The sequence below is a fragment of the Monomorium pharaonis genome, chromosome 8 (genome assembly GCF_013373865.1).
Source record: "Monomorium pharaonis isolate MP-MQ-018 chromosome 8, ASM1337386v2, whole genome shotgun sequence".
Classification (NCBI taxonomy): domain Eukaryota; kingdom Metazoa; phylum Arthropoda; class Insecta; order Hymenoptera; family Formicidae; genus Monomorium; species Monomorium pharaonis.
The window spans coordinates 13,413,543-13,426,044 of NC_050474.1; the positions used below are offsets into that span (position 1 = coordinate 13,413,543).

The 12,502-nt window shown below is 39.2% G+C and overlaps 1 long non-coding RNA gene across 1 annotated transcript; it reads left to right on the forward strand.

Annotated features, from left to right (window-relative positions):
• Positions 1-251: 251 nt before the first annotated feature.
• On the forward strand, positions 252-1,993 carry LOC118646860. Its single transcript, XR_004964276.1, has 2 exons — positions 252-1,613; positions 1,715-1,993. It is a non-coding gene; the product is annotated as an uncharacterized LOC118646860 (long non-coding RNA).
• Positions 1,994-12,502: the final 10,509 nt, after the last annotated feature.

A 12,502-nucleotide genomic window follows, 5' to 3' on the forward strand; every position in this document is an offset into this window, starting at 1 on the left:
AATGTGGCGTTTTCGACTGACTGCAGAGAGTTAATTAAACCCAAGATGATATCACATGCAAGAACCGTCCAATTTGAACTTTTTTTTATATGAAGGTGGAAATCTTTGAGAAGACTTCTGGGAGGATCAGGTCCGGGAAGTGTGGGATTCGACGGGAGACACGTCGGGCGATCAACCTTACTACCGCCCACTCACTAAAATCATCTATTATAGAGGATTCATGGCTCCTGCACACAGAACGCGGCAAAGCGGCATCGCGGTGGCCAATCACCGTCTTGCTTTTTTATTAAATACATATATGTATTATCAGAAAAGCAAGACGGTGATTGGCCACCGCGATGCCGCTTTGCCGCGTCCTGTGTGCAGAAGTCATCACACATCTGATGTAGCAAACTCGCGGTCTATACCTGCCGCGTTTTCGCCGTCATGTCATGACGGCAGGCTCTGCTCGATTTCTGCTGCATTTTTGCTGTCAGTACTTCATGTGATACATCGTGCTGTATTTTCGCCAAGTTTCTGGTATCGCAGCGTGATAGCAAATATGTCAAATTTCTAGCTACATTTTATTAATTTAATGTGACATCATGACATATCTGTTTTTTTATTTAATTTTTAGTGGTATATTGTGTCAACACACAATGTCTGATTTTTGTTTTGTTAATGTCTTTAAATTTTGTTGTACTTTTGCTGCATTTTTGAGGGCACATTGTGACGCAAAGTCTACTCGATTTTTGTCGTGTTTCTGTTAATGTTAGTTGAAACGGCAAACTGTAATTGCTTGCTGTCCAACTTTTGCCAGCATAATATGTGTCAAAATTTTTCAGTTCGTGCTCTCGGCAGGTTTGGCTATCTGGGTATGTATAGCAAGGTTTGCTCTATTCTTGCCACAAATTTGCTATCATATTGTGTACAGCAAGATTTGCCTTGTTCTTGTTGCAAATTTGTTGTTATGCTTTACTAGCAAATTTTACTCTGTTATTTGCATAAAATATGCTTCATACTATTACAACAAGTCTTGCCAGCAAAAGCTAAGCTCAATGCGGACACACCTTGTCGTAATTTTGTTGCAAAGATTTGCTCGAGTTTGCGGCAAACTTCGCGCAAAGTTTGCGTTATTTTGCTAGCTGGGTAATATATGTATCTATACAATTAATATATGTATCTACCCAATAAACATTCAGATGACTTTTGGAGGACTTGTAAGTTATCTTTTTTAAGAGCTCTTTAAGATGTCTATAAAGTTGTCAATTTGACATCTTTTTGACGTCTTGCATGCAAAACTTAACTTTTTAATCACCTTTGAAAGATGACTTTTTTGACGTATTGAAAAGTGATCTTTAAAGACATCTTTTGTAAGTTGTCTTCAAGTTGTCAATTACAGAATTTTAAGACATCAATTAGAGAACTTTGCTAACTCGAGTGAGTTTTTCGAACGCAGCTCGAGAGAGGGTACTGCACAACATAACCTAGAAAAAATAAGATATAAAATTGCAGTCATTGAGTGTTAAGTATCGACAGCTATCGTGTATATACGTGGGATATTAATTTAATAATAATTATGTTGAAAAGAAAAGGTGTCGAAAACTGCATGAAAAAACATATCAAAAAGATTAGTAAGTATAATTGTTTAATATTTGCCCTAATGTGTATATAATTTTGTACACGCGCGTGTGTACATCATAAATTTACATTAATTTATATTATTTCTTTTTAGCTTATATCACGCAAAAGTTTTCTACTACGGATGAAATAGTGAGAAAACGAATACAACTTTGGCTGCAAAAGTATGGTGATCGTATAAATAAAGCTCAGGAATGAACAGTATGACCTAACAATGAAACAAAAGTTATTTTTTATTAAAATATTTACTGTTTTAAATGTGATATTCTTGACAAAATTATTTTGTTTAATACGCTTATAATTTTCTAAATGTGATGTTTTTGTAATGTGTAGACATAGTAAATATTGAATATACGTGCAAAAGTGTAACCGCTCACTGAACTGCTATAAATAGCAATTGAAAGTGATTTATTGGATTATACCTTCAAAGGTATACCTTTATTACTTATTTATAAATAATTACTTATTTATCAATAAGAACCAGTCATTTTCAATTGCTATAATATTATAGCTGCTTTTAATGAACAATTATGAATCTGGATATACTCAATATTAATGAAGTAATCATATTTAATGTTATATATAATTTTATATTTATTTTGTTACTTTATTTTTAATATTTTTGAATTTTTGATATTTTGTTTTATATATACAAAAATAATATTTTATTTTAATTAATATATTTATATATATATAAACTAGTAAGAGATATAAACTATGTTTATATAAACTTGTAATAAAACTTGGTTTGTAATAATAAAAAATAATTAATTTTGTTAAATAAAAATTTACCATCCTATGAAATTTATTACCATGCATATATATTTATAATTACATATAAATATATATGATTATAATCGTAACAGATTACATATGCAATAATAATAAGTTAGAATAAATACATTTTTTCTTTAAAAAAGATGTATTTAAATAATATTTTAATTCTTTTAAAGAAAAAAAGTATTTATTCTAACTTATTATTATTACTGCGTATGTAATCTGTTATAATTATAATCATAACCCTATATCAGGCAACCTAAAGATATCTTTTTAGTTCTCCTAATGTTGACTTTTAGATAACTTCCATAAGAGGTTATAAAGTGCTCTTTAAGATGTCTAAAAGACAACTTTTTGGATGTCTAAAAGACGACTTTTTGGATGGACATTGGACATCTTTTAGTAATACTAAAAGATATCTTTTAGATATCCCGAAAGACATCTTTCATCATATAAAAGTTAACTTAATGAGCGCTTTAAGACAACTTTTTGTTTACTGGGTACACTAGAGTACGAGCATGCACATCAGCTTTCTGCGTCAAAGCGTTACGCATGCGCATATCTTTTGACGCTTTAACGCTCGACGCTCGACGCTCTCATGTAAGGGCACCTTAAATGGAAAGCCGCAAAGAAACGCGACAATTCTGTATATGTTTTTATTGGCTGTGAAACAATATGGCGGAACCAATCAACTGTCCTCAATTATATTCCCATTTTAAATATTATTAGTGCACGGTAGGATACGAAAAAGCTAGGGCAAAGATACAAAAAAAGTACATTGTAACATTACAAGATAGTTTATTATTTAACAATAGAGTGCATTGCCATAGTCTTACGGTTATATACTGCTTTTTTAAACACTGGTTTTTTGTAGAAAATTCTAGTTTGAAATCAAATAAAATATTTCATTATTTTATTAAATAAGCCATGACAATTTTGTAATAAGTCACATCGGATATGAGTCATTTTTTGAGTAAAAAATTTAAGTAAATTACAGTTTATGTTATTTAAATAAAAAATACATCTTCGAAAAATTACTTTTATTACATAAAAATAATTAAATGTTTTATGTTTTATGTTTTAAATGTTTTTCTGTTTTATACCCGTAGAAAAAAATTATGCAAAAAATTGCTTAATTTTGTGTATAAATTTTTGGGAAACGTCCCAGATGCGCACAGTAATAAACGGACACAGCAGGCTAAGTGAAACGAACACAGACCAAATGTGCACAAACCAAATGCGCACAGACCAAATGCGCACGGATCAGATGCACACGGACCAAATGCGCACGGACCAAATGCGCACAATCACAAACCTATGTAGTGCAGAGAATGCTTGCACACACACACACACACACACACACACACACACACACACACACACACACACACACACACACACACACACACACACACACACACACACACACACACACACACACACACAGGGGGTGCAAGGGGGGACTTCGCCAAACGGACACAGTAATCAACAAACTTACCACATGGGTTGCGACTTTTCGGGCACCTCTACCGACGGGGTGGGTGCGGGAAAGGGGGCGAAGTCCCCCCTTGCACCCCCCCTGTGTGTGTGTGTGTGTGTGTGTGTGTGTGTGTGTGTGTGTGTGTGTGTGTGTGTGTGTGTGTGTGTGTGTGTGTGCAAGCATTCTCTGCACTACATAGGTTTGTGATTGTGCGCATTTGGTCCGTGCGCATTTGGTCCGTGTGCATCTGGTTTGTACGCATTTGGTCTGTGTCCGTTTATTACTGTGCGCATCTGGGACTCACCCCAGAAATTCATGTACAAAAATATGCAATTTTTTGTACAGTAATTTTTGCATAATTTTTTCCTACGGGTGGCCTTACTTATTTATGGGTCAAAACTTAAGCCTTCGGCACACGATATGATTTTTCATTCTAGATCGCGTACGAGGCATCTTACTACGTATCCTGATTGGCTTACGATTGGTGACATAATCATCCGAGCCAATCAGGACACGTATTAAGATGCCTCGTATGCGATCTAGCATGAAAAATCGTATTGTGTGCCGAAGGCTTTATTTAGGACTTCAAACGTTCAATCACAATCACAATTACAATCAATATATACGCAGTATGTATATACGCAGTTTGCTATACACATCATCGCCATTTTGTTTCAGAATTCAGGATCGTCGGGTCTCTTAGTAATTAAAGGGTCTCTAGCACTTAGGGTGCAGTCACATGGGGCTAGCGTACGGCGTACCGGCGTATGGCCGGTAGAGAATTAGACCAATGTCTGTACTAACAAAACGGGTGTAAATCTTGTGATTATTCTAATTCCTTTACGCCATACGTCGGTACGCTGTACGCTGGCCTCATGTGACTGCACTCTCAGTTGTTACCATCTTGTTGCTTTTTGTTTATTCACATTCCGTGAAACAAGGCGACTGAGTGCCAAGTGCCAAGTGCTGACGACTATAAATTCGAGTTCAAGTGTCGTATATTTTATTACAGATCAGAGACTCGATTCTTGAATTCATTCACAAGAGAAACGTATTCGCAAATTCTATTTTTACAAAAAAGTTGGAAATTTATTGGCTATCGGCTTCTAACCAATAAACTTGAAACTTTTCTATTAGAACGGGTACCCATATAGTATAAAAACATTGCAGAAACATTGCAGCAATGTTATTCTGCTATAGTGTAATATTGCAGCAACATGCAGTGCAAACCGTTGCTGCAAAGGCGAAATGTCCGTTTGCAGCAATATTACAATGCAACATTGCAGCAACGTTGCAAGGAAATATATATGCAATAATACGGATATATACGGATAAGGCCATAGTAGTCAGAAATATAATATATTATATATTTATTTAGGTATTTATAATAACATATAAACATCCCAGATAGCCACAAATGTATGTATGAGCACAAATTGTTCTCATGTTGCTAATAAAGATGTTAGCATCTTGCTACGCATTTACGTTGTCCCTTGTGCTGTTATTTGCTAGCATCGACACTGATCTTAAGTAATGCTAGCATAATGTTTGAAACGTGCAAAGAATTTTATTTCCGACATCGAATGCTAGCAAACAACAGCACAAGGGACGACATAAATGCGTAGCAAGATGCTAATATCTTTATTATATCAACTGGCTATCTGGGATATACCTATAAATTATTTATATAAATAAAATAAATGAACGATGCGTTAAATAAATTCAAAGACTGTTTTATTGCTGGTTATATAAAATATAAGAACTGTGTATTAAATACAGCTAGTACATTCAATAAATTATATATTTATAAAAACTAACACGCTGTTTATGTAACTATAAATTTTAAACTGTGCGTACAAAACAAAAACATGGTGATTTTTGGTAAAAATAAGATACGAGAAGTGTGCTAATAAAGAATGCACTGTTTATGTGACTACAAATTATAAACTGCACATAAAACAAAAACATTGTTATCTTGAACGCGACAAAAGGCAAGACGCGGCAGCCAAATAATGGCCGCGCGGTATTTATAATTAAGCTATTAATCATGAATCTTTTCTTCTGTAATGTGAACACATCAGCGAAACATTTTATTGAAAAATTTAATATATATTTGTGAATAAATATTTAACACTTTTTTCACGAGTTTATATAGGCAATGAAAAAAGATTGATGAATGATATCCTCTGATATTATATTTATAAGACCCTAGTCTTAATTAATTGCATAAAAATTCATAGAAATTATAAGTTAATTCTCTCATCGAATATTTGCTACGTTCCGAATTGCATTACAAATAAAATGTTATTTATAGTGTTTTGAAATTGAATGTGTATGTAACATACACTACCCAGATAACAAAATGTCTGCACAGTGCTTGCACGCGTGCTTAATAATCGTCACGGTGTGACTGCACAGCATCATGCAGATATGCGTTCTCCTTTGAGACTCATATCGCTCGCACACGTGAGTGCCGCACGCGTGCGGGCGATAGGAGCTTCATGTGAGTGTTCTAATTGAGACTCATATCGCTCGCATACATGCGGCACTCACGCGTGCGAGCAATATGAGCTTTGAGTGTTAAATAATAAAATAATAAAAATAATAAACATTATTTGAACAAGCAAGCGAAAGAGAGAGAGAGAGAGAGAGAGAGAGAGAGAGAGAGAGAGAGAGAGAGAGAGAGAGAGAGAGAGAGAGATCGTTAAATTTAATCATTGCGTTATTTTGTCCTGAATATTTACCTAATGTAATATATTCTTACAGACTTATTAGAAAATAAGAATAATGTGAACGATATTTTAATCCAATGATATTTTTATTAAAACGAAACGGGAAATAGCTGAATTAAAAAATCAAATTATTTTTCTACTATGTGTATTAAATTGAATTAAATTATTTATTGAATATATATTACTTTGTGTTAAAACTGGGAGGAGGAGAAAATGACACTGGTGAGTGAGGAAGTGTGAAAGTCCGCTCCGGAAAAAAAAGTGGAAAAATGAGTAGTGGGGAACTGGGGAGAAGAGGGGCACAATGATTCGGATGGAGGAGGTGAAGAGGCTGCTGAAGAAATGAAGGGAAGACAGAAGCACTGCAAGGAGGGAAGTACGGAAAGAAATTCGGAGTAAAATAGAGATGACGAAGCGAAAATGGATGACAGGGAGAGTGCGATGAAGAAGAGGAGATGGAGAGCGCGCTGGTGTACGAAGAAAGTGCTCAAGAAAAGAAGATAGATGGAGCTGGTGGCGAAGGTGGAGACGACACAAGCGCACGAAAGGCAAAGAAATGTATGATGGAAGTCAAAATCAAGAAGAGGGGATAAGAAGAAGAGAGGGAAGACAGAGAGGGCCAATAGGAAGAGAAGGGGAGAGTTGTTCGAGAGTCGAAAGTCGAGTTGGCAGTACTGGAAAAAGGACGGTGGTAGCGTGTTTCGCGAACGCATTGTGTACAAGCACGTGGTCCGCCGGTAATGGCAACAAGTAAGGCCGAAGACAGAGAACGAGACGTAGATGTCGTAGCCGTAGTTGTAGGGTAAGGCAGAGAAAAACGTAAGTCGTACATGTCGTAGTATACTATTCTAGACTCTAGAATAGTAGTATATTACGACTTACGTTTTTCTCTGCCTTACCCTACGACTACGACTACGACACCTACGTCTTGTTCTCTGCCTTCGGCCTAAGGCAAAAACACCGAACGCGCAAAGAAAGACGCAAAGCGCCGAAACAACGGGAGCGAAGAAAAAAGCGATAACGCAGAAAAAGAACTCTGACTCTGAGCACAGTAGCGAGGAAAAAGGAGCGACGAGCGGCAAGCAAAGTACGCGCGCTCAAGCGTGTCAAGTGACGCACGTAAGACGAGACGCCGCACGATGCGATGGATTTGACTTAATCCCACTCCCAATCAAAGAAACACGCGCTGGCGAAATCGACATGTTGTTCGAGGCGCGACGCTTTCGTTAATAAAGGTAAAACACCTAAAAGGAAAAACAAGAATTTATCCCGAATTATCATTGGTAGGAATAACTAGCCACCGTGTGCATACTATCGGAAAGATGCAAGCCACTATCAAGATAGGTGAGCGAGAGATTAAACACGCCACGTAGTAAAGAACGATTTCCCTATGAAATACGAGGGGATAATCGGTCTCGATTTCCTGCGCAAACAGCATGTATCATGCGATATAAAAATAAGACAGTGACCATAGAAGATGTCACCCTGCGACTTAAACCATATAATAAAATTATTTTAAAACCGCGCAGCGAAACCATCGTTCGTCCAGTAACGAACCGAAACAAAACCGGAGTAATCCAAGCCAAAGAAACTTCGCCAGGCATCTATATTGGCAGATGCATGGTAAAGCCGAAAAATTTTATGTGTCCTATAAGCATAATTAACACCACGGATAAACCAGTGGAAATCACCACACCGATCGTTACCGTGGAAGATATCGAAGAAGATATCATGCAACAAGTCTATGTCGTGACCTCCGAAACGGACTGCAAGACAAAGCTTCCCCTTGGAGAACGCATATGACAGCTATTACGCACACAGCATCTCAATCCAGAGGAACGACAGGTACTCAACAGGATATGCAACGAATATCAAGATATATTTCATTTGAACGGAGAATCTCTGACGTGTACCTCGACGTGAAACACGAGATCAGCATGCGAGCCGACGCCGCGCCGGTGAACGTGCGACCGTACAGCCTCCCCGCCAAACATAAGGAGAAAGTGAATACACAAATAAGGGAAATACTAAAAAATGGCATTATCCGCACTAGTACGAGTCAGTGGAACGCACCCCTGCTAGTTGTGCCGATAAAAGCTGACTCGACTGGAAAACCACAACTTCGAATAGTAATCGTCTTTCGGAAGTTGAATGATCTGACAATTGGTGACTCATTTCCACTGCCAAATATTGATGAAGTATTGGACCAATTAGGAAACGCCAAATATTTCACGACGCTAGACCTAGCGTCAGGGTACCACCAGATACCCATGGCTGAGCAAGATAAGCCGAAAACAGCATTCTCGACACTGTATGGACACTACGAGTATAATCGAATGCCGTTCGAACTTAAAAATGCGCCAGCCACATTCCAGAGGCTAATGAATTCTGTGCTTACTGGAATGCGAGGACTTAGATGCCTCGTATATTTAGATGACATTGTAATATACGGCTCAAGTCTAAAGGAGCATAACAAGCGCTTAGAAGAAGTGCTACTACGCCTACGGGAAGCTAATCTAAAGCTACAACCCGATAAGTGCGAGTTCCTACGAAAAGAGGTAAATTACTTAGGCCATATTATTTCTGAGGACGGGATAGCACCAAATCCCGGAAAATTACAGACAATAAAAAATTTTTCGGAACCACGCAAGATCAAGGATATTTAATCTTTCCTCGGACTTGCTGGTTACTACCGAAAATTTATTAGCGACTTTTCCAAAATTGCTAAACCAATGACGAAGCTAACTAAGAAAACCGAAAATTCGTCTGGACTACCAAACAGCAGATAGCGTTCGATACATTAAAAAAAAACTGATGACGGCACCTGTGCTACAATATCCGGATTTCACAAAGGAATTCAACGTGACCACGGATGCTTCCGACTATGCCATCGGAGCAATCCTGTCACAGGGACCGGTAGGTAGCGACCGTCCTATTGCTTACGCAAGCCGAGTATTAAATCGCGTGGAGCAAAATTATAGCACTACCGAAAAGGAGCTGCTAGCCATTGTGTGGGCTGTCAAACATTTCCGCCCATATGTATACGGCGTAAAATTCAAAATAGTGACCATAAACCACTCACATAGTTATTTAGTGTAAATGACCCCGGATCACGACTGATTCCGTGGCGACTAAAATTAGAAGAGTATGATTATGAAATCATACACAAAGCCGGTCGAGCGAACGCGAACGCTAACGCGCTGAGTCGAAACGTGAAGCGGGAGGCTCACGTTACGGAAGACTCTGATAAGATCCTCGCGCTCGAAGAGGACAGTGTACACAAACAATTAAGCACGCCGATAAAAAAAATGAAAGTATACAGGAGTATATTGAAGATGAAAAGAAACAAATTCTATATGAATACTATGATGCCCCGACAGGAGGACATCAAGGAATTGAGCGGACAATAAAAAGAATACGCCTGAAACACAACTGAAATGGGTTAACGGCCGACGTAGAGAGATACGTAAAGAAATGCGAACTCTGCCAGAAGAACAAATTCTCTCGCAGAATTAAAGCACCGCTAGTTATCACCGACACACCAAGCCAACCGTTTGAAAAATGCGCGCTAAATATCATAGGACCGTTAACTTTAACAAAAAACGAAAATCGGTACCTGCTGATATTTCAGGATCACTTAACGAAATTTAGTAAAGCTATGCCCCTTCCTAACCAAGAAGCGAATACCGTAAGTAAGGCATTTGTGACGAAAATTGTTCTAGAATATGGAATTCCGGAATGTATATATTAACAAATCAGGGAACTAATTTTATGAGCGAAGTATTTAAGAATACTTGCAGACTGCTCAAAATAAAGAAGATAAAGACGACAGCTTATCACCCTGAGAGCAATGGCATTATTAGAAAGATCGCATCGAACCTTAGCAGCACATCTAAGGCATTTTATTAATAAGGATCAAACGGACTGAGACGAGTGGATTCCGTATGCTAACTACACTTGCAATACCACCCCCTACACCGCAACAGGGTATACCCTCTTCGAATTAATTTACGGCCATCCCCCCGAGTTACCGACAGCGCTAACTAAGCTGCCTAAAAAGACATATAGCTACGATGATTATGCGCTCGAGCTACGGGAGAGACTACGTGCCACTAATAGCATCGCCAAAGATTAAATAAGGGATGAAAAACAAAAGTCGAAGGACTATTACGACCGATCTGCAAAGGAAACCAAATATAAAATCGGCGATAAAGTCCTACTTTTCGACAAAACGCTTCGCCGAGGGCGTTCTAAGAAATTAGACGCGCAATGGACCGGACCCTATACAATTACTGAAAAACACTTGCACATCAATTACACGGTAAAAAGAGGAAGACGGACAATTCGCGTTCACGTAAATCGCCTCAAACCCTTTATCGAAAGGTAAACGCAAAAATATATATATAATAATAATAACAATAACAATAAATAAAATTAAACTTACCGGGTTGAAAAAACCATCAGCCGGAGTAATCCATCCCGCGCATCATAAAACCATAATTCAAGTAGCACAAAAAAAGAGGGAAGAACAAACACTATACACTATACTTAAACTATAACTTATGAATTATAAACTAAAAACTAAGAGATTGGAAAAGTCTCAATGTTCACTTCTCTGACCCCTCTACCCCCCCCCCTCTCCTCCGAGGAGTCCTCATACGGAATAACGTTCCTCCAGGGAACCAATATCATGCAAATACTTTGATAACCTCCCCCTCGTCCGGGGCCTCGTTACTTAAAGCAATAACCCCCGGATTAGGCGACGGGAATGGCGATGGCGGCACTAAAACTTTTATTTTTATTTTTATTTGCTCCTTTGCGCGAAAGACGACGAATTAAAAAAGGTATCTCACACGACAGCTCGGACAAGACTGATCTTAGAGCAGTCGAAGACGGTCGACCCAAAGGCGACTGCAACAGTAACTGAGATAGATAAACATTACACCTTTCTCACGCACAATTAAAGAAGAGCACAACGTCGACGAGATAAAATAATGCTGATTAATAAGATGCGAGGTAGTAATGATAAATCACCTTGCAGGGGACTTCTCACGTGTATCTACCTGGCGACGACAGCTCAAGGAAGCGACACGCCGTATCAAGTGGAGAAATTCACCCATCACCGGGGATATACTATGAAAAAATAGGAAGACTCCGACAAATAGAATCGCAATGGAAATTAATAATTAAAATTAACACTGCGTCTTGTGACGTGGCGCGTCCGGCGCGCGCGTCACAAGGGCATAAGTCCGACCGAGGGGTCGATCGGGGGCGACTCCTCGCTGAGCCGAGGGGGATAGGGTTCTGTTCTTTTATTTTCTTTTGATTTTTTTTAGTCTGCGATACCGTTTTCCGATTGACAATCATTTAAAGTTAAGGCGCCGAGTGTAGGCTCATCTAAAGAGTGTGCCAAGAGCGACGGAGGAGCAGCAGTCGTGGGAATTCTGATGGGGACAATCGACAGTGGAAGGAGCGTCCTTCAAGGAGTTTCCCCGCCGAGCCGTATATCGGGCCTCGCAGAGCGTTGCCGTCCCTGAGTTAAGGATACCGACCACGCCGAATGACAGCGCGGAGACACGACGGCTCCCAGCAAGGATCACGTCGTGGGCACGCGTCACCGGGCTGCGGACCGGAAGAGCGGCCACAGCCATGTAAACCGCCAGCCACCATGATCGGATTGGTCGCGGCCTGGCCAGCCGGACCTACCGAAATGGCGGAAAGAGGGATCGCACTGTTGGAGCACGTGGTCATCATGGACCTTTCGAGAAACAAAGCAGCGCGGCGCTGGATCGAGGATCACGCGGAGTCATGTGGATCCATCTATGGATAATCGAAGAGCGTCCGCGCCTGCGCGACGGCTCGAGCCGGCCCGCGCGAGACAGGGGCTCCTCAC